Source organism: Diceros bicornis, chromosome 20 (genome assembly GCF_020826845.1).
Source record: "Diceros bicornis minor isolate mBicDic1 chromosome 20, mDicBic1.mat.cur, whole genome shotgun sequence".
Classification (NCBI taxonomy): Eukaryota; Metazoa; Chordata; class Mammalia; order Perissodactyla; family Rhinocerotidae; genus Diceros; species Diceros bicornis.
In genome coordinates, this window is record NC_080759.1 from 49,222,732 (window position 1) to 49,246,358 (window position 23,627).

The window sequence follows — 23,627 nt, forward strand, 5'->3', positions numbered from 1 at the left end:
CACACACACACACCCATTTGGATAGAAAGGAGGGGAGAGATGAAGTAAATGAGACAAAATCTTACAACTTGAAGAACCCAGGGGAAGGTTACCAAAAAACATTTAACCTTCATTCTTTTTCTCCTACCACTGAACAGAATTTTACCAGGAGCCTGGGAGAGCTGCTAAGAGCTGGCTGGCCTCACTGGTAGAGGTTGGAGGGACAGGGGATCAGAGAGGCAGGCAGGAGATTACCCCTTGGGAGATGAGATTAGGCTGTGAAGACTTTAAACCTAGGAAGAAACATTTGGACTTAGTCCCACAGGGTTAAAAAAAACCTAACTTGGAGCAAGTCTTCCTGCTGGTCAGATTCCTAGAAGTAAAATGGCTAAGTAAAAGATATGCAAATTTAAAATTTTGATTGATGATAACAAATTGCCCAACAAAAGGACTATATAACCAATCAGTGAAAAGTACTTTGGGCATTTTACTTTAAAAAGGGTTTCTTCAAACAAATACTTGATTGGAAGGGTTAGAAAAGAAAGTTAACATTGACCCTGATTCGAGTTTTTTAATATCGTCCCTGTCAATGAAGGCACAGTACTGGATTCAGAGCTTTTCATCTCCCCCAAACTGGTTCTTCCATAGTCTATTCCAGTGACCATGGTTAAATCAAGCAAAATGCTTAATTAGCATCTTTACCTGGGAAAAATGGATAATCAATTCATTCTGAAAAAGCTATTATCACGAAATAATGATAAATACAACCAGGAAATCAGATTTTCACCCAACTTTGTATTTCCTGAAAACCCATAAACAGAGTAATATAAAGGATCGTTATTAGGAATTGTGTTAATTATTTTTAAAATGAATTTAAAAAAGAATAACTTTGAGTTATATGTAGAATGCCACTGTTTTACAAAATAATCAAAATATTATTTACATACTATTCTCTAATTTGCAAAAAAGAAAGCCTAGGAGATGGATGTTGGAAAAATGAGCTCGTTTCACGAATGCACCAAGGCAGGGGGATGATCTGTAGGAGGAACATCTGACCACACTCTCATAAAATAATCTTACAGCGTGTCCCATAAAATCTCTCTTCTAGGACATCGAGAGTCCTCAGTCTGTCTCCCTCATCAATAGAAGCTTCTACTGACGGTAAAAAGAATCACAGCCCAAATGGTAACCTCACAGATGACTCACCGTCAACTTAAAAAGAGGCAGCAAATAAAAAAAGTACTGTGTAGACTTAGCAAGAATTACTCAGCTTTGGAAAGCCATTCTGTGAAATCCAAGGAGATTTCCCAACATCCTGGTTCTGAACTTTATGTTTGTGTGTAGATAAGGAGAAATTTGAAAGCTGAGTCCCATTTTAAAAGCTGTGCTATTTTTCTATCATTCCCTATTTACAACGTCACTCATCCAAGTGTCTGGCTAGACGTGGTTGCCATCAGTCATCAGAGCTCAACCCTACAAAGCAAGCTAAGACACCATATAAGTCATTTGCTATTGGATATAATGAGGTGGTGCTGTTGCATTTTTATTGCCATTAGAATAAATTATTCACAAGAGAAAGATGCTTCAGCTATTAAAATAAGTGAAGGGGAAAAAAGCCCAGGTATATAAGTATGTTTTATGTGAAACACTCAACTGAACATCTGCAAATCATTTTAGTTCTGTAAGCTAATAAAAAGTGTATGTGCTTTTTCCTTCTGTTTATCCTCTAGAATTTTTTCTTCTGTCTACCACTCATAAGAATACATTTTTATTTTCTCCTTCATCAACCTTTTTTTTTTTTACTGGCTCCTCTAATATACACTGTCTCTAAATCTGTACCGAAGAATTACCCAAACGTGCTTTCTGAGTTTGTGTCAACCCACAAGTAAGCAAACAAACTGATTTCCCCCACGTTTGGGCTGGAATCATACCAACACAATGCCACTGACCCAGTGCTCCCCACCAGCCCCTTCAAATGCACACTGGCCTGTGTGGGACCTTCCATAATCAGAGAAGATGTATTTAAATAGATTTAAATAGCAGGCTCTGCCAGGATGCATGGAAGAGAGAGGATCAGGTTCCCTAAGCACATTTGCCATTAATAGTATGAACTCATGAATGCCAGTAATTTCTTGAAAACTTGACTTTCAATGTCAACTTGAATCTGTTGATTTCTGTCCTACGATTTAGCAAAAACCAATTATTCTACCTCCTCCAATTCTATCAATGCAATTATGTTGTGTAAGACACCAAGAGAGGGGGTGACTAGCACTTCAGTTTATCCCCTGAAGATAGCAGTCTTTCCTTGGAGTGTCTAAGAATAACAAACCCACTGAAAAGCACAATTTGAGCTATTTCTACTTGCTATTAGCTCATGAAGAATAATAGAATATTAGTGACTTGGCTTCCAAAGGAAAATTATGTTCTCAGAACTAAATGGGATCAAGAATTTTTTCTTGTAGATAGTTAATAACCTCCAAACTGTTTTTCTGATTGTGATACCCTTTCAATGTGTAACTGGCACATTGAATAAGCAGGACTCACAAGGTGTAAGTTATTTTGGTCCTCTACTACACCTTTAGAATGTACTCAACAGGGGAAAATTTTTCCCCTGCTCCTGGATAAAAACTCAGGGAACTGAGTCCTATGGGGAGGAGAAACAAGATGAGCAGAAGAGATCTTATTTGAGTGGCACTGACAGAACCTGGGTCTGGCTAATACTTAATGCATTTTTCTGGATTCTATGGGTTACCCCACGTCGTTATTGTAGGTCAGTATCTCTTATGTGTCTCAGCATCTCTCATGGCGGTTCCCTTAATACAGAAAAGGCACTTTCGTCTCACTGGCCACTTACTCCTTCTACAACCCAAGATCCAATGATACCTCCAGCTTCCCTCTGCTGAGAGTTAGTCAACTAACCCCAGAGGAACCTATTTGACAGCATCTAAGACCATCTGGCCCTTAGCTCCCACTCATGGGTGATTTCCCGTCCTTAGGAAATACTCAAGCATCCTTTTCCCCATACCCGCACTTTGCTCTGCACACTGAAGTAGACAGCCAAGGAGAGTGTCCACTCAGGAGAACAACCCCATACTTCTGTCACTCCTCCCACTTCAGGGAACACTGCAAGTTGTCCGGTTGAAGCCTTCTCAATGGCCTTGAGGGGAAGGGCCGGTACCCATCCTTTTCCCTATAGGCTGGGGAAGGGGGCCCACATAACACCAATAGCTCTCTCTAAAGATACTCACTTTCATATCTTCTCTTTTAATCTTCAATAATCCAACCCTTTTTAGCCTTTATGCAGTGAGTGATTCAAGGGTTATAAAGCTGGTTTTCGAAATTTCACTTAAAAATTTGTATTTGGTCTGGAGTCTTCGGTGTGTCATTCTACTATGGTTTCATGCCTGAGTCAAAGATTGCAATATAACATCTTGTCAAAAATGCTGCTCTCTAAAGAAGATATACAGATAGAAAATAAGCATATAAAAACTTGCTCCAAATCATACATCATTAGGAAAATGCAAATAAAGACAACAATGAGACCTCACTACACATGTATTAGAATGGCCAAAATCCAGAACACTGACCACACCAAATGCTGGCAAGGATGTGGAACAACAGGAATGCTTGTTCGTTGCTGGTGGGAATGCAAAATTGTACAGCCACTTTGGGAGAGAGTTTGACAGTTTCTTATAAAACTAAACATACTCTTACCATATGATCCAGCAATCACACATCTTGATATTTACAACTTACAAATGAGTTGACAACTTACATCCACAAAAAAACCTGCACATGGATGTTTACAGCAGCTTTATTCATAATTGCCAAAACTTGGAAGCAGCCAAGATGTCCTTCAGTAGGTGAATGGATAAATAAGCTGTAGTACATCCAGACAATGGAATATTGTTAAGCACTGAAAAGCAACAAGCTATCAATCCATGAAAAGACATGCAAGAAACTTAAATGCATATTACTAAGTGAAAGAAGCCAATCTGAAAAAAGTACATACTGTGTGATTCCAACTACATCACATTCTGGAAAAGGCAACACTATGGAGATAGTAAAAAGATCAGCAGTTAGTGGGGGAGGGAGGGATGAATAGGTGGAGCACAGAGAATTTTTAGGGCAGTGAAACTATTCTGTATGATACTATAACTGTGGATACATGCTGTTATACATTTGTCCAAACCCGTAGAATGTACACCACCAAGAGTGAACCATAATGTAAACTACCGACTTTGCTTAATGATGTGCCAATGTAGGTTCATCAATTGTAACAAATGCATCACTCTGGTGAGGGATGTTGATAATGAGGGAGGGTGTGGGTGTCTGGGAGCAGGAGGTACATGGGAAATTTCCAGACCTTCCTCTCAATTTTGCTGTGAACCTAAAACTGCTCTGAAAAAATAAAGTCAATTTAAGAGGAAAACAAAACGAAATAAAAATGCTGCTCCTGCATTGAGTAACTAGGAATGTTCTGTTGAATATTCTCAAAAGGACCTTCCTTGTTTCATTATCTGTAGTAAACAAGAGAGCAAATATTCTGGCTAAAGAAGTAGCCAGATTTTGGAAATAACTCCTAATTCTCCCTACATTCCTTGTTCTTCCCAGACTATCCACATCTAGAATTAATCATAATTTGGCCTTTGATTCTGCCAAGCCACACTATGAAACTCCTGATCCCCAAATTCCTCCAATATTGTACAATACTGGCACAGGGTGAGAAAGCACAGCCTGGAGGAACTGGGATCCCTCATTGCTTAGGTGATTTTTCTGGCTTTCTGAGTTGTTCTGACGTGACATTTGTTCCCTTTATTTGCCTCTAGGATAACAGGCATTTATTCAGCCATTTTCATGACTCTTTAAGGATCTGACAAAAATTATGGTTCCTTTACCCATTTCTGTATATAATTTCAAGTCCCTGTGGGATCTCTGAAACTCATTCATAAATTCCCACAGCTCCCTACATGCAAACAATGCTTAATATCACTCATAACCACACGCCATACCCTTTCTATCCTACCACAAAATGTTCTGTCATTTCTGTGGAGCCAAAACGAGAAAACAGTTTATCCCCAGGAGCCAATCAGTTTTTCATCATTTACACAAAATGTTTATGGAACAGCCACAGTATGCAGCACATTAAGACAAGAGTGTGGTTTGCATCAGATTTACAGTGTGACTCTCTAAGAAATGTTCTCCTTGGCCAATGTCATGCACGCTAGTGATTTCATCTATGAGATGATGCTTCCAAATCACTCTGACCCAGATTTCTCCCCAAGCTTCGGTTGAATGCCCACTGGACATCTCCATCTGGGTATCCCACAGCGACCTCAAACTCAACGTGTCTGGAACACAGTAACTTGCCCCCAAATCATGCTCCTCTTGTTGCATTTCCTCTCTCAGTGAATGGCACCCTCATTCAAACATCCATCCAAGCCAGAAATGTGGGAGACTCCTTGACTCTTCTTAGTCTGATGTCCCATCAACCAGCAAAGTTCTGCCAATGTTAAGCCCTAAGTGGTTCTTGAATCCACTCAACCTCTACAACCACTGCTCTCGTGGCATCTGATTCGTAACATTGATGTGAATTCAAGTTTTTCTTTAACTCTGATTTTTCTCCCCTCTAAAGGCACAGGAGCCAAACCTCTTTGTTCGTTGGCTAGAGATCTAGCAGATATAGCCAAAGGATGAGCAGATGCTGGAGGACTATGCTGGAAATGGAGCCCATGAGAGAGGACACTGGTCACTGAAATTCTATTTCTGGCAACAAGGCAGTTTTGGTCCCTGTGGTCAGGAAAATTTTTGAAAGAATGATTTTAATCCAGCTTTAATTAAATCCTTTAACTTTCAACTTAGCCAAGGAAATATCTGACTGATACAAACAATAATTTACCCCTCAGAATAAATCCTCAAGGAATTATCTTAGAAATGTGGTCTTTATCCAAGTACTAGATCCAGAAAAATAAAGGTTGTTGAAGAAGCAGTCATAGCTTCTTCCTCTTAACAAACTAAACCAATATCTGGGCCAGATCATTCAAGAAGCGTTAATTCTCACTTCAAAATATTTTTCAGGGCCGGCCCGGTGGCGCAGGTGGTTAGGTGCACGCGTTCCGCTGCGGCGGCCCAGGGTTCGCCGGTTCGGATCCCAGGCGCGCACCAGCGCACCGCTTGTCAAGCCATGCTGTGGCGGTGTGCCATATAAAGTGGAGGAAGATGGGCACGGATGTTAGCCCAGGGCTAGTCTTCCTCAGAAAAAAAAAGAGGAGGATTGGCAAATGTTAGCACAGGGTTGATCTTCCTCACAAAAATATATATATATTTTTTTTTAAAATGGTGGAAGGCAATATTATTTAATATTAACATGCAGAACTCTATAATATACTAAGAATTTTCAGGTAACCAAAGCTTTTCATTTCTAGTGTCTACTAGAAATAGACACTGCAAAAAGATGTATCTGACTACACAATACTGAACAGACTTATTCACCAAGTGCATATGGGTACACATGGTTTTGTTTTAATAACAACCAGGAATAACTTTTCTCTAGCACTCACTATATACCAACCAATATGTTAACATTTTAAGCAAAACATGTCATCGTCACCGAAGCCTATGATATTCTTATTAAAAACACCTCCATTTTATAGTTGGAGACACCAAGGTTTAGAAAGGTTAGTAATTCATCAAAGATTGCACTCTCTTGACCCTGAGCCAACAATACCAACAAAGGGTTTCTTTGAGCAGAACACTATTTTATAGAGGAATGGCAAGAAGGAGGAGGCACATAAATTAAATTTGATATACTTCATGTCCTAGGAAAGGCAGGAGAGGGCAGGGAGAGAAAAATAGCAGTATACAAAGACTAATTTAGTGTGAGATACACAGTAGGCTTCAATAAACTATGACTAAGTTGAAGTGTAAGTAATTAAAGAGAACTGGGTTAGATGGGTAAAATCTTGAGCATAACATTTAAAAGTTGAAATGAAAATTACATTATAACAAAACACTTCAAGTAAATCAGATTTACTGATATGTGACCACTTTTGCCTCCCACAAGCCCTCTTCTGACCCCAATCAACCTGCCTCCATCCAAGTGCCATTCCCATATAACCATCCCCAGCAACCAGTACATTCCTGAAAATACTCAGTTTGTTGTCCAATAGGGTTCTATTCATAAACCTCGAAATTATATTTTTAGAGTTGTATTTCATGTCAATATAAAGTCTCCATATCATCCTACATTACATTTAATAAATTTTTTTATTATAATAGTCCTTTACTCTAATGAGCAAATTTGGCAAATTATTAAAAGTGTGATTAGGAAAGAATAAATCATATATCTCACTACTAAGGGAGAGCTCACTACAATATTTTCATGTACTTGCCTTTGGCTCTTTTCTATGTATAAATACATTTTTTATACATCTACCATATATCTGTGTCTGCCCCTTGAATGGCTCCTAGGAGGTAACCTCTGAGCCCTTAGAATATTCTGCTTGATAACAGTATTTTTATATGCCCAAGACCTTGAGCCAAGTTGGCTAGTGTGACCAGATGACTTTATTCTAACAAAGGGATTTATGGTGAATGCCTGTTTTTGCCCCAGGGGGCTGGAATCCGAGAAGCTGAGATCAGTCATGTGGGTGCTGCATGCCTATGTGACTGACTCACAATACAAACCCAGGCTGAGATGAGCTTTCCCAACTGGTACCAAGGCTAGAGCCAGCTTCCCTGGTTGTCAACACTTTGCAATATTGTTGCCCATCATTGCTGGGAGAATTAAGCACACCTCCATGTGACTCCGTTGGGAGAGGACACTTGGAAACTTGTGCCTTGTTTCTCCTGGACTTTGTTACATGAACTTTTTCCCTTTGCTGATTTTAATCTGTATCCTTTCACTGTCATAAACCATAACCATGAGCATAACAGCTTTTCTGAGGCCCGTGACTCATCAAGCCTGAAGGTGGTCTTAGGGACCTCTGACACAATTTACTTATCTGAGAAATCTGTAAGCTTTAGTTGACCAAAACTCCAACAGAACCCAACCATTTGTCTGACTGATAAAAAAAAATGCAAAAAACACACTCTTAGGATCCATTAATGGACATGTAAGGTTTATTTAGTAATTCATTCAACAAATATTTATTAAGCCCTACTATGTACCATGCAATAGGAGACAATAATAATACAGTGGTGTCCTATTCTATCTGTATATTCTAAGGGGCACATCAACACTGTGGAGTTTGGACAGGGAGGGTAACCAGAATGGTTGGCAGTTTTGTAAACCCTCTGTATCAGTTAGAATATAAGGAAAAATCTCAGTAAAAATGGCTTAAACTAGTAAGAGTTTATTTTTCTCACTTAACACAAAGTATGGAGGTAAGGAATTGTTGGCATTAATTCAACTACTCAATGTTGCAATCAGGGAACAAAGCTGCTTCTATCATTCTGCTCTATCTTCCTCAGCATGTTGGATCTCATCATCGAGCCTATTACCTAAGAGTTGCAAGATGACTGCTACAGCTCCAGACACCTCAACGTCAGCTAAGCTTTCCCAGAACCCCCAAGAAATATCATTGGCTACAGCAGCCACAAAGCCACTCCCAGTCATGAAGGAGTCTGGGAAAACTATTTTATTTGGCACACTACCACCCCAGTTTGGGTTTCTATTATCAAGACGGCAATGGATATGGATATTGTAGGCAACCAATAGTGTCTATACACCATCTATGAAAGGGATAATTCACATATTGATGAAAATAAGAAAAAGAGGAAACTGAACATTAAGAAGGAAGGTAATAGAAAATATAGAAGGAAAGTAATATTTTTGCAACCTTGCCACTGAAAAAGTAAAAGAAGCTAGGTTAAAACAGCCTCTGGACTCCAATCCTTTCTGTTGGGAATGTGAGAGGCAATCTGTGAAGAGGGGTGATGAGCCAGGTCATAAATGTCCTGCTAGATTCCACCAGACTGGGCCCTAAAGATATGCTGGGGAAAATGAAAGCTAAGAAAACGGTGTCCTGAGTAGATAAGCTGAAAAGAAACTCCTGGGTTCACACAGAGGTTTCCCTCTTTAACCAAAGTATATTAGGGAAGGTCCCCAAGGCTTTTCCTATCCAATTTCTGCCATGTGTTCTGGAGCTTCAAAGTGAAAGATTCTCTCCATGACCAAACTCTAGTCAGGCTCCTCTGAACCATCTTCCTAACTAGGCCTTGACTTTTGGACTTCTGTGTCCTTCTTTGTATTGTTGAATTTTAATAAGAATCCTGTCAAGTCATTTTAGCTAGAATTCCCTCTTCAATATCTGATCACCATTGATATCTGACCAAATTCCTCATCCCCTACCAGCCCCAGGTGATGTCTGATCACCTTGTTCTGCCTTCAGCAAGAATTGTGTTAGGTCATTTAGGCAGAATCTCCCCATATCCCTGATGTTTCCTCTTAGTAATTTTCCATCCACTGACCCCCCCACCCTGCTCCTTGGCTATAAATTCCCACCTTTCCTGGTTTTATTCAGAGTTGAGCCCAATATCTCTCTCCTACTCCAAAACCCCATTGCTATGGTCCCTATACCTATCACGATAGTCCCCCTAAATAAGGTCTGCCTTCCCGTTCTTTAACAAGTGTCACAAATAATTTTTTCTTTAACAAAAGCCATGAGGAGGAGACAAGAATAAACCCGGAGGAAAGGGAAACATTTATCCAGAGAAGGCACTAAGTAGAAAATTGTTTCTAAAAATCAACAGGTAAAATTTGCAAGAAAACCATTTTTGTCTCAGTGAAGAATATTTGAAGAATTAAAACCATTCTACCCTTAAAAGAGATCTGTGCTGGGCCGGCCCCGTGGCTTAGCGGTTAAGTGCGTGCGCTCCGCTGCTGGCGGCCCGGGTTCGGATCCCGGGCGCGCATTGACTCACGGCTTCTCCGGCCACGCTGAGGCCGCGTCCCACATACATCAGCCAGAAGGATGTGCAACTATGGCATGCGACTATCTACTGGGGCTTTGGGGGAAAAAAATAAATAAATAAAAATTATAAAAAAAAAAAAAAAGAGATCTGTGCTGACATACGAAGCATCTTGAAACAGAAGAAATCTGAACGTCAAGATATTGGACATTTATCCATTAAGGTAGTATGGAAGACATTCCTTCTTGAATCAGATGTTGTACCAGATGATTGAGGGTTCCCTACAATTCTAAGCTTCTATAGTGTTCTGTCTTAAAATATTCTAAATACACTTCAATGAATAAAGTTTATGAACCATATAATTGGAAGGAAATGGACTAAAATGTTAACAGTGATTATCTGTAGGTAGTGAGATTATGGTGATTGTAATTTTATACTTTTTGCTTATTTATATCCTCTAAATGTTCTATAATAAATACTTTAGAATATTTTAGAGAAAACTCTTTAAAGTAAAGGAGAAATTCTGTCTACATATACTTGACCAGTTGGCAGTAGATAAGCCACTAGTATTTAAAACCACACTAGCTTTAATTTCTTATGAACTGGATTTAAAAATCATCATGGCATAATAACATTGAGAAGGTAATCTCTGGTATTGGTTAACTCACAGAGACAAATATTTTATAATTTTTCAAGCTGATAATAAGAAAAAATAACCACCAAGGATGATTCATTTTCTTCCTCAATTGACTCTTTCAGCTGTTTTAAATTAAATTTAGGCATTGTGATACTAGAATATAATGATTAAAGGCAGGACACAGTGTAGACCTAATAGTCTTATTATACCTTACATTACTGATGAATGTTTATTTTCCAAGAATCTCATCTCACTTTTGAGTTACTTTAAGCTCAAAGCAGTTTCAAGGCAAAAAAAAAAAAATGAAGAAACAGAAAACAGTGTATTTTTTCTATTCTAAGTGTACCTAGTCTGAAAGGACAAATCGACATGTGTTAAGGTCAATAAACCAACTGAACTACTGCAATGTGAATAGTAAGCAAAATTTAGCACAGCTCCACCCAACCTTGGAAGAACAGAAATTCATTCTGAAATAAACAGAGGGACGACATTGGGAGCCCAGACATTGTAAGCACTCCAGGAAGTTTACAACAGCTTCAAGTACTTTCTAGGAAGGCTACAATCCTTTCTTGGCATAGATGATCCTCACAGATACCAGAAAGCAACTGTTGGTCCAGGACAGTCTAAGTGGAGCATACATTTTATGCCCCTTAATTCTTTCAGTCTAGATTTGATTATGAGGTTTCCCGTTCCCCATGATGACATGCTCATATTCTCTTCATTTAGTTGGAGTTTGATTTTATGCAGGAATGTTCCTCTTCTATTGTGGACACACTAGGTTTTTTTAGCAGGCTTCCCTCTAGTGGAACAGCAAGCTCTTACCCTGTTCCTTTGAGTGGCCCAGGTCTGTTTTGAATAAAGGCTCTAATTGTTTTGAGATTCTGACATGAGATACTCATTGTTTTACACTGATTAAATGGCTTCTTGATCATTCCTCCCAGGACTGGATGTTAACCAAAACTTTAGGGGCAACCAAAAGATGCCTTTGGAATTCTTGTTTTCATAAACAGGCACTCTGCTTTTCTCCCAGACAAGGGATAAGCAAATGAGCTACCAACACACAGAATCCTCAGGAGAGTTTTCAGTGGTAAGTAAACTGGGTAATCTGTGTAGACTCTTCTCATGTGCTCCTCGCCCAGGATCCCTGCTCCAGCTCACCAACCATGCCTGCCATTCCCTACATGGAACTTACTCCCAATCACACATTCCATCCCGCTGGCAAGAAATGCTGCCCATCCTCTCTGCCAAGTCAAAGTCTCTTAGACTTTACACATTAACTCAAAATCCAGGTTTCCCTGCAGGAGTCCCTTCTTCACCCCACCCACGGCAGATGACCTCATCCTTTCTTCCAGTTTCTTTCATCACTTCCACATCATTTACAACAAGCACACAGAACGGTATTTTACTTTTTGGTGGGTGACTTCATGCTGGTAACTGATCACTGTATTTGTGTGTATGTGTGTGTCTTCTATTCTATAAAACCCCAAACCCAAGCATTCAAGCTCCTAAGCAGCAGGAGGCATATGTTCTAATGCTGTTATAATATTTCAAAGAACCTTGTGCAATACTTTGCAGGGAGGAGGCTCCTTATTTTCAGAGGTGAGTCAGAGAGATGCTGATGGGCTAGAATCTGTAATGTGGAATCCAGATCAACAAAACTCAAATTCTTCAAAAGTTTCTTCTCATCACATTCCGTGGACTCTTCTCATATCTATGCATATCATGATTTCTGTCCCCTGTACCTTCCCTTATACAACAGAGCCCTTGGCTATAGATGTATATATGTATGGATGCATACGCAAGTATGTACACACACACGCACACACACACACAAAGAGCAATGCAGATGTGTGGAGGAAAAAGCACTCTATTGGGAAGTAAGACAACTGGGCTAAGGTACAACACAGCAACTTAACGGGGTACCTGTGCACAGGTGCCTGCACTTCTCCAGCTTCAACAACTGCATTCACAAAATGGAAGGATACATCTAGGACATTCTAGAGAAGATGAGGTCTCATGCTAAAATACCATGATAAAAGGAAAGCATTTGTCATGGATTTTTAAAAATGGATGAAGTCAGAATCATTCATTAGTAACCATATTAAAAAAAAGGTTTGAAGACAGTGCCTTCTCAAATATTGTCCAAGACAGTTTCTTTCTCTACTTTTCTACATAAAGATGTACCTAAACTTAATAAATACAGAAAATAGCTACCACTTATAGAGTGCTTACAATGTGCCAGGAACTTGAACCCACTTCAGGAATTTTTAACTCATTTAAAAATCTCACAATTACCTTATGAGAGAGGTACTAATATTCTCATTTTAAAGATGGGAAACTGAGGCACTGGGAGGTGATTTCTCTGGCTTAAGGTGACACAGCTTATAAGTGGCAGAGCCAGATTTCAAACTATGTGATGACAGATACACGTTATAGAGAGAGGGTTCTGTGAAGAGCTAAACAATAGTAGAAATCCCTGACTCTCAGAATTTTGAACCTAGTGGGGCAGATAATGAATGTCACAGGCTCTGGGAGCTGGGAGCAGCCGTCAACACGGGTCCACCAATTATCTCATCCAGACATCTTCCCTTTCTATAGGCTTGAGGTCGCTCCTTGTCTCTTAAGCACAGGACAGGACATAAATTACAATGTACAATAGCAGCAGAAAGATTACTGTAGGCAAGTTGAAGGTTACCTAGATTATAATTTAATCTTCTACAATAAATGAATAAAACAGAGTCTAAGAAGAGATAAAATTCAATGTGCTAGTAACAATAAGAAAAAGAGGGAATTTTCTGACCCACAGCAATTAATGCGATTGCACAAATTATTGTTCCAAGCTATAACCAACAGATAGTAACCCCAACTCTACAAATTACATTCTAACACTTCATAATCCTACCAGGTTTGAGTTAGGAGAGAGAGGGGTTATCAACAGCAAGTCGTCGAGAAATCACACACACAGACACACAAAGACATTTACCATTTTGATTCTAACAGAGAAAAAGAAAAGTAAAATATAATTCCACTAATTTGAAAAGATCGTCTTAGGTTTCTCACGAAGAAGTTTATTGGTTCATTATAGAAATGAACCCTCCCACCTCCCAAGAAGAAAGCTTCATTTATTCACACTAATGGACCATAAAATCCATTCCTTTAAAGTTTATTGCACTGTCTTAGTCAAGCCTTTTGCTTAGAGTAGCAAGAGTGTCCATGTCTTCAATCTCCCAATCCACCGAGCACTGAAAGCACTCAGGGAATCACAGCTCTACGGTTCCACATGAGAATCAAAACCAAGCCACTCCACACACTCAAGTTACTTAGTGGTTGGAAGAACAAAACCAGGTGCATAAAACGTTCTACTTTAATTTCCTGGAATTTTATGTCCATGTTTGCTTAAATGACAACATAATAAAAACCGAGAGCCAAGCACCATCTAAATTAAATCCACCTATCATCTCTCCTAACACCCAAATTAACTACGGCAAATAAACTGTCACCCTAAGTATCCTTTCTTTATATTGAACATCAGCTCCTATGGTACAAACTGCCGACTGTCCCCCTCAAATCCATTCTCCTCTTCTTCCACAGTAATAATTTCAGCAACTCAAATGCCACCAAGCTAAAGGCCACATTTCCTAGCCTCACTTGCAGCTAGGTGTGGATACGTGGCTCTGTTTAGGGCAATAGGATGTGAATAAAAGGGATATCTACAATGTCTCAGTTATTTTCAACCTGTAAGAAAGCCACTCGCCCCCAAGTTCCTTTTGTTCTCTCTGTAAACTGGAACATGTGAGCAGATGATGTCATGGGAATGATGAGCCAAAACAACGAAAGGAAGCACATCCTGGTATGACTTATGGAGAAGACCAATCTGGACCGCTCACCTCCTGCATATTATATGAAACTTTAAAAAAAAAATGCTTTTGTTTACTCTATTTTTGTAGGCTCTTGTGAAAGCAGCTTAGTTTTATCCTAACTAATAAACTCCATGAAATCGACTGGTTAGCACCATTTACCCTAACTTAAATCCTCTGTAAGAGTGTTCAACAGGACATTCTCAATGACGGACATGTTCTATAGCTGCACTGCACAATATGGTAGCCACATGTGGAGAGTGAGCCCTTGAAATGCGTATAGTCTGCCTGGAGTATTGAATTTTTAACTTTATTTAATTGTAGTTAATTAAAATTTTAAAAGCCACATGTGGCTAGCTGCTAGTTGCTACTTTATGTGGACAATCCAAGCATTGGGAACATCTAAAATTGCGAATGTACAACAATCGGGAAGACCCATTATCATCATAGAAAGACCCAAATTTCAAAGCTTAGAGGTTTTGCTAGAATGTTACAGAGTAATAGAAGGCCTCAAACCACGATTTTCTCAAAGTAGAAATAGATTTTTGCGCCGAGACTAAAGTATGAAGTGTTTAGGGTTGTATCGTCATTTTAAAGCTGACACTAGCTTATATTTCAATATGAAGGACACCTGGGATTCTTTTACACTATCATCAATGTGTTTATCTTCCATAAAACTAAATGCAGCAGATTACTTTTGTTGAAGAGATAAATGCAAAGCAGTTAGCAACAATCAGGCTAACCAATAAGTTACTCTCTTTATTCCATGACACGGAGACCTGGGAGAGTAAAACTTCATTTAGGGATATTTGGAATATCTTCTGATCCATCTGGGTACTCATCTTACAAAACTCTACTTTGGAGAGGTTAAGTTTGCACTTATATTTTAACGCACTACAAAACTCCAGGAAAATACTTGCATTATAAAGGAGACGACTGCTATGTGAAACATTCATCTGAAACATGTCACTGAGGCTCTGAATACAATTATGAGAAACAAATAAACCGAGCTGGGCAGACTGCCCAGAGACAACAGTCAAATATAAACTTTAGAGAGAGACAGAGAGACAGAAATGAGGGAAGGTGCTTGGACAAGTGGGGGGACAAGGGCAAGAGAAAAGGGGGAACCAGGGGTGAGGGATGAGGAGGGCAGGGAGGGAGGATAAATCAACCAGAGCAGGACAAATAATAGAACAGTAATGAAGGAGCAAATCAAACAGAAAAGTCTGGTCCAAAGTCTTAAATGTATTCACAAAAGCCCTCATTCAGGGATTCCCGTGGGGGATTTACACAGACACATACAAAATTTACATAGTTTTGCCCCAGAGTGAGTTTATTAGTAATCTTAACAAGTGGACACCCCAGCCTCCATTGATGGATGAACTTGATCTGCAATGAAAACAGTATTTTCTAACTACTATTAAAAGCTTCAGATGAATCCAAATCTTTGCTCGGTACAAAGAAATTTATCATTGTTTAAAGATTTAACTGAGCCAACTATCAAGCAATAATAAAGAGGAAAATGTACGCATCTCTTGTCCCTTGGCCCGAGAGCATGCGTGGACAGACAGGCTCATTCTTGCAGGGAATTTGGGGGTTTCTTTATTCTCCTTTTACCAATAAGAAAGGGGCACTGCACTTAGTTATCCATAGGACTTGGAACGACAAAACTGAAGTCTCATGATAGCTTTAAGTCAAATGATATCATCCAAAGAGGAGTAGGCTCTGTGCACTCAGAATAAACAGCTAAAATTTTTATTTCCCAAAGTGAAAGTGTCTGAAACTACAGTTTATAAACATTACCCAGACCTACAATGTAGAATTATGGACTAATGTCTGGACTAGGAGATGTGGTTTCTAATTCTAAGCCTGCCTTAAGCCAGCTAAAGAATAATAATGATAATTATAATATTGTTATATATTATTAATAATATATTAATATAATTATATAAATTACTATATTTATTATATAATGTTGTATATCATTATATAATAAATCACATGTATATAACAATAAATGATGATGATAATAAGAATAGCATCTGATTTAATTTGATTCTAAGCTCCATCTAAATCTTCCAATCATGCATTCTGAGATCAAGAAAGCCGCAGCATCAATGTATCTTAGATTTGATGAAATGCAGATTATAGTAGACCAATAAGTAGCGTCTGTCATGTGCCAGGTACTATAACTTTGTATCTCCTAATTCAGTCCATCCCCCAACAACTGTTGAAGGGAAGAACTGCTACTAACTCCATTTTCCATATGCAGAAATCGGGGCACAGAGAGGTTAAGTAACTTGCACACGATCAAGCAACTAGTAATTGGCGGAGCCAGTTTGAAACCCCAAAAGTCTAGCACACCCAGGTCTGTGCTCTTGGCCACCGTGCTCGCTGTTGAACCTCTTACAGGCTTTGCACAAATCTTTTCAAGCACTTGGTACCTGAGATTCTCGTCAGTCCCCAAAACAAGAGCACTGAACTAAGCCATCTCTAGGGTCCTGTCCAGCTTTAAAACTCTGGGTTCCCTGTCGTAAATAAGACCACATCACATCCTCTTGTAGGACAGATATCATATCACTAAAGAACAAATCGTACTTTAATTTTAATTGTATTTTTAATTTACAGGACAAAACTGAGGCATTTTTGTTCTTGGTTAAATAACAGTAATTTTAAATAAAGCAAACATTACCCTTTAGAAAACCCGATCACTACTTTTGTACCACCTTCTGTCTAATTAGGGTATCTTTTTCAATTTCTGTAGTGTTGGCCATTGAGGGACAAACTAAAATCATAGCAAATAAATGTGCCAGAATCCGCAACATAGCATATAATCTGATCTAGTGACTATTGAAATAGGAACAATACAGTACACATATACATATATACCAGACACGCACACATGCAATTTGTGTGTCTGAATAGTGTTTTACACTGAATTACATTGAAGACTCTTGAAACAATGAAATTTTCTCCATCAATTTTAGAATCATTAAAAAGTCCATTATTGTATAAAATGACATAGAAAACTACAAATCCAAGTGTTACTCCCTACTAATACCAGGTCTGTCTTCAAATCACACAAACACCTTATTTCTTTACTTCCTAGGAATGTCTACATTTGCCATAATAAAAAGATAGCTCATCTCTTTCAGATCCTTCATGCAATTAGAACTCAAAAATGAAAACTTCACAAAAAATAAACCACATTCTAACTTCCCTGCATCAAGTGTTGATCTGAAGGGATTGTCCAAAAGAGGGAGAAATAGAGCATAACATGCTGTTCCTCCGACAACTTCTTCTAGCTATAGACAGGAATTTCCTGTTTTAAAAATGAATTCCAAAAACAACTTTTTTTCAATTTTATAAGTTTCTGGCAGAATTTATTCAAAGCCAATCTACTAGTTTACTGGGCCAAATCAGGAGAATTTAGAAATAGCGTGAAGCAGGATTTGAGGTAGATACTGACTTAGCTACCTTAAAAATGAGACTCCGTTGAGGTCGCCTGTCTTGCAAGTAGAGGGCCCAGATTTGAACATGAGCTGTTTCATTCCAAAGCCGGTCAACCAGCACCCCGCTACTGTATGCTCTTCTGGCTTCCTCACCAGACTCCAAGTTCCCAGAGGACAAGTGAACATCTTATTCATCATTTTATTTCATGGGCAGGCCAAACAGGGTGCTGACACATAGAAGAAGATTAATAAAGATCTGGGGGCTAAATGAATTAATAAAGGAACAAACGCCCAAGTGTATCAGTCCTTGAAAAATTCTCTGAGATCCTGGGTGGTAATGACGAAAGGAGAGATGAAAGGTGAAATTAACTGTTCTGTCTCAAGAACCAACTCAATGGAAACTCGGGTCAATCAGAAAGTTAAGGTATGTGAGCTAATGTGGCATCAAACCACCCAAGCCAGAAGCGGAAGTCTTTCTAGAGTCTTCCATCTCACTCATCCCCTTCAGCCAATTAGTCACCAAGTCTTTCTACCTTCTTTTCATCACTGAAACCCACACCCTCCTCTTCAATCATTATACCCTCGCCGTAATTCAAGCTTTCACCTGCCCTCACTTCGCTGCCCCTCCTACCTCCCACCACACACTACTGTTAGGGTTTTGATAGGGTTTAATGAATAGCACCCCTTTCTCCCACCCAGGTTCAAAACAAATTGAGGAAATGATAAAAAAAAAAAAGAGTGGCACATAGAAAAATGGCACCTTTATTTCTGGGAACTCTAGTTCAGCGGTTGTGGTTTTAGGTCTGCAGCAAAGTGGCTAATACTGAACTCAAGTGTTGGCAGCATGAGACCTATGCTGGTCTCTCACAGACAGAAGAGCCTCCCCCAGAAGAGCTGCTCCCTGAGGGCAGCTCCCTGCCAAGAGGAAAACAGGGTAGAGATGAGATGTCGACTTTATGTCTTCCAAATTTACCAACCAGGTAAGTACTCCAGGCCAGGTGTTATATTAATGACGCTCCCTTCACATGGAAGTAAACACAAGGAGAGGAGAAGAGTAATCCACGCACCTCTCCAGTGCTCCCCCTAAATGTCCAAGGCTGCCCTTGCTAAACACTTGCCACTGGCTCCCTCCTGCCATCCATCTGCCTTCACATTGCCTTCCTGACCGTATGAACCTGCCTACCTCTCCAGGTATGAGGCTCAACTCACATCCTCCTCTTGTCCCCTGGTAGCTTACCCACTGGTTCCTGCCTCCTTGTCTGACCTTCTTTTGTTCCCCCTACCGCCTTCTCAGCCATGCTTGGCAAGACTTTACTCGTCTTTCCAGACTCAATTCAAGGTCATCTCAGATAAGAAGTCCTTGTGAGCACACCCAGATAGAGCTCACCATAGCCAAGTTCGTGTCTCCCATGGCACGCTGTCGTTTTGCCATCCATGTCTCCTCCACTACTTTATTAGTAGGACCCTGAAGTCAGAAACAATTTCTCATATTTTTAACTACCCCCCCCCAATACCTAGTACAGATTCTGGTATGTGGATACCAACAAATATTTATCAGATTAGAGACATGCAAGTAGCTAAATGCAATGTAGGACATAAAAAAGTCTACACAAATAAAGTGTCACAGTGGTTCAGAGGGAAGAAAGAGCAAATCCAGTTGGGAGCACCTGACATATTTCCTCGAAGTAAGAGGTTAAACATTATAAATAAAGATATATCAAAGGGAAATCCAAGAAAACTTCATTTTAAAAAGCTAACATTGAATTGGGCCTGAATTGAACAGGACTTCATGGATAATCACATGGGAAGAACACCCTACGAAAAAAAAAACCAGCATGACAAAAGACATAAATATAGAAAAATAAAAGATATATTTGGGGAACACTGAGGTTCCAGGTTTGGCCAGGATCTAGAGTGCATATAGAAGAGCAGCCTGAGAGAAGGCTGGAGAGGGAATTTGGCTACAACATGCACAGGGCCTTGAGTACCAAATAAAATAAATTTCAACTTAATTTACAGACAATGGAAGTCGAAGCATGTTTTCTAAAAGAGTAGCCGGTTAATTATGCCAAGGAAATTATATAATCTGGATCCTTGCAGTAGTGATAATAATAAACTAATCATTTGTTTTTCAATTACTTCCAAATTTCTCAGGATCATACTGACTCTGAGCTTATAATAGTTTGATAATCTCAATGGAACATTATTTGAGCATAATAAAATGACTAATAAACTATTTAGGATGATCATGAGACTACATATTAATTTGTAGTCATTTTTCATTTTGCTTATGATCCTTTCAACCCACTCCTGCATGTTTCATCTATTTAATATGTACTTGCCACTGGTCTATAATGTAATAAGATTGCCAATTTCCCAATTCTCTTAATAGACTGTAACACAAATAGCTGATTTCAAGCAATAACAACTATGACCATCTGTTTCTACTTCACTATTTATTCTACTACAACTACGGTGAGCTTTAGAGATCACTCTTCAAAGAATAGTAGACAAACAGCAAAATAGGACCATGTAGGAATTACTGAGATGTCTGATCTCAGTGCCAGAGTTGAACAAATGGATCAGACAGATAAATGGTCTCTAGACCCATCTGCAGTCAATTCTGAGTTATAGCAGCAGAACAACTTTGAACAAATTCCAATATGGCTCTTCAAAAACAGCACCAATAGCAGCAGGGGAAACTATAAGCTTGTTTTTGTTCTTTTGCCAACTAGATATGTGCTATTGATCAAGTCACTTTAGCATACTGGGCTTGATTTCCTAATCCATACAATCAAAGGATTAGAGCAGGTTCTCAAGCAGAAAACCAGTGTATGTCTCTTAACTGTCAGCTGAAGACCCTTTTAAGGACAGCCAGGAATCCTAGGAAGAAGATGATTTTCCTAGCAGTGGCATCCTGCTCTTGACCACTGCCAGAATAGCATCCTATTTCAGCTTCTCCATTGTCTTACGTTGGGTTCCCCAGTAAACAGTCTCTGAGATGATGTGAAGGGCAGGTGGTTTATTTAGAAGTGATCCCTCGGGTTTGCACTTACGAAAAGCAAGGGAGAAGGCAGATTGGACAGAGATAGTAGTCGTTCTGCGATGCAGCTGCAACGTAGGACTCAGCCAATGCCATGGGGAGCTCTGCACCCAAGACGGCCCTCAAGAGTGGTCCCAAATTGTACTCCCACTTCACCCAGTCATTGGATGGGGGTTGTTCCCTTGCCTTGGGTGAGAGTAATTTCTGGAGAGGTGCTGGGCCATGAACCATCAGTGGCCAAGACTCTATCAGTCGGCAGCATGAGTGGGTCAGTCCTGGAGGGGCTAACTGGACAGAGAAGTAGGACAGCCACTACATTCACCTCAAATCTTCTGAAAGTAAGGCAAAAAAGGGAGAAACATGGTGAAGAAAAGAGAAATGGATTACAAAGAAACAGCTGGACTAAGAAAATCAATGTCAGTATCCTAAAGCCTCGCTCTCTGAATGACCTTGGCAAAGCGGTTTCATTTCTTTGTGTCTCCATCTCTCTGTAAGGTGATCTGAGGTCACTTTCACACTGAAATATCCAGGTTCTATTCCATATTTCATTCTTGGTCAATGTCCAAAGCCCTTTGGGTACCTACCTCAAGGATTACAAGTATTCCTAAGGAAAAAAGCTACTCCTACCAAAAACTTCCAGTAGCATTTGAAATTCATCTTCGTCATGTGTGAAGAGATGATAAGCAGCAGCAAATTCAGATCTACACACTACAGTGGACACACAGCAGTCCCAAGATTAAATTAGATTTGCAGGCAGCAGCTCGGGGATTTTGACATTACACTGAATACAATTATTCAGTTAGTTGTATCTTTATTGCCCATGCTCCCCCTTGTGAGGCAATTTTCCTTATTGGAAGTAAAGCAACCCCAACCAAAGCATTTAAAAATGATCCCTTTCCTGTTTTTATTAGCCTGTATCAAACAAATGACTATTTGAAGTACAACCAAGGGGAGGGAATTGGCTTTTTATTGCTCAGTTCATGTTGTTATGGCTTAAGGAGAGGAGAAAGACACCCCAAAGAACTACTGTCTCTCAAAACAAGTTCCCAGGGTAATCAACAGGAGAGGTCTTTCAAGAGAGATGGAAAATAGAGAAAATTATGAAAATATAATTAAAGAAGCAAAGTGGATACAAAATAAAGTGTGAAAAGTAAGCTGTTCAGGACAGAAATGCCATATCTTGACATTTACTTGCATACTAGTAAATGCACAATATACATCGTCCAAATGGGGTGACAAATCTTTTCAACCAACGGAGCAGCTGTTGATCTTTAAAATCAAAAACTTAAAAAACAAAAATGAGCACATGAATGCTGCCTATGAATCTGAATTTACACTCTGGCACTTCAAAACAAATGTCAGCCAGGCTCGGTGTCATGCAGAGTAAAATACCCTCATCTGAGCTGAACACAATTCAGGTATATAAACAAACTAAAATATACAATTCTAAGTGGATATCATGTCACGGAACCATTTCAAGTCCTTTGTTCATAAAGTACAGTCATCTGTAGCCCAAATTCCATCTCAAAAAGCTCATAGGTTGGACTATTTGCTCCTTCGTTAGCCTGATTCTTTTGGTGACCTTTTGTCTGAAACTGTTCCTCTAACAGATACCACATTATTAAAGAAATAAATGACACTTTAATTTTAATTGTATTTTTTAAGTTCCATACAGGATATGTATTTCTCTCCATTTACAGAAAAAAAAATAGATGTGAGGAATAACGGATTGCTTAATTTGTAGAAAGGATTATTTAAATATAGTCTCATGTACGTGTACACACTACAGCTCAGTATCAATTTTCAGTTTTTCTCAAATTGATTATTTCACTTCTGATTTTGGTAATGTGGGAAACCAGAGGCAGAAGCTCTACTATAAGCCATTTAATCATAACACACACACATCATAACTTTTATATTTTGTATAATAAAAAAGGGGAAAATAGAGACGCAAAACCCCCAGCATAAAGTAGATCAATATATGAATTTAAAAGGATTCTTAACCCTATGACCCTTTAATCCAGAGAGAGATCACAGAGCCAAAAGAATGATTTACTAATTTAAAGGTCAAATTTTTTAAATGTTTTCCGATTTAATGATTTACTTAAATTGTCGTATAAACTCAATTTCCAGATCAGTTGAAACAAATATTACAAAACAATACAATTTTCACTAAAAAATACACAGTACCATTTCTACTCAATACTAATCAAAGAAAACCATTAAGTCGACAATATTGTAAATCAGTAAAGTTGAAAAGTCTTCAGTAATGCTAAAAATACATATTTCATTTTTCCTTGAATACACAAGTTAAACTATTTGCACCCATAAGAACAGATGTAACTGCATTGTTAAAATAAAAGTCCAATTTAGAATATCCTCAGAAGAAAACATATGTCCAGAGAAACTTTTTTTTTTTTGGAGAGTAAAATTTCCAAGTCTAAGAAAGGTTCACTGAAAATATGGCAGGGTTTTCACAAGCTGTTTTTAGATCCAATAAGGATCACGGCTACAGATTTATCTTCATTTAACTGTTTAACAAAAAATATATTGAGGACCTACTATGTGAGTGGGATCATATTCATGTCAAGGTGAGCAAGTGGTAGGATGAGTAATGGATAAGTACAAAGGAATGGGAAATAGAAAAAAAACAGAGATGAAACTAGAGGATGGTGGATGGAAAGTAATGAAATGAATAAGACGGATTCCTATCACACAATGGCGGAACTTCAATGACTCTTGAAATC

The 23,627-nt window shown here is 39.0% G+C and overlaps 1 protein-coding gene across 3 annotated transcripts in view; it reads right to left on the reverse strand.

Annotated features, from left to right (window-relative positions):
• FBXL7 (F-box and leucine rich repeat protein 7) overlaps nucleotides 1–23,627 on the reverse strand; it is a 397,560-nt gene that overhangs the window by 348,908 nt on the left and 25,025 nt on the right. The window lies entirely within an intron of this gene.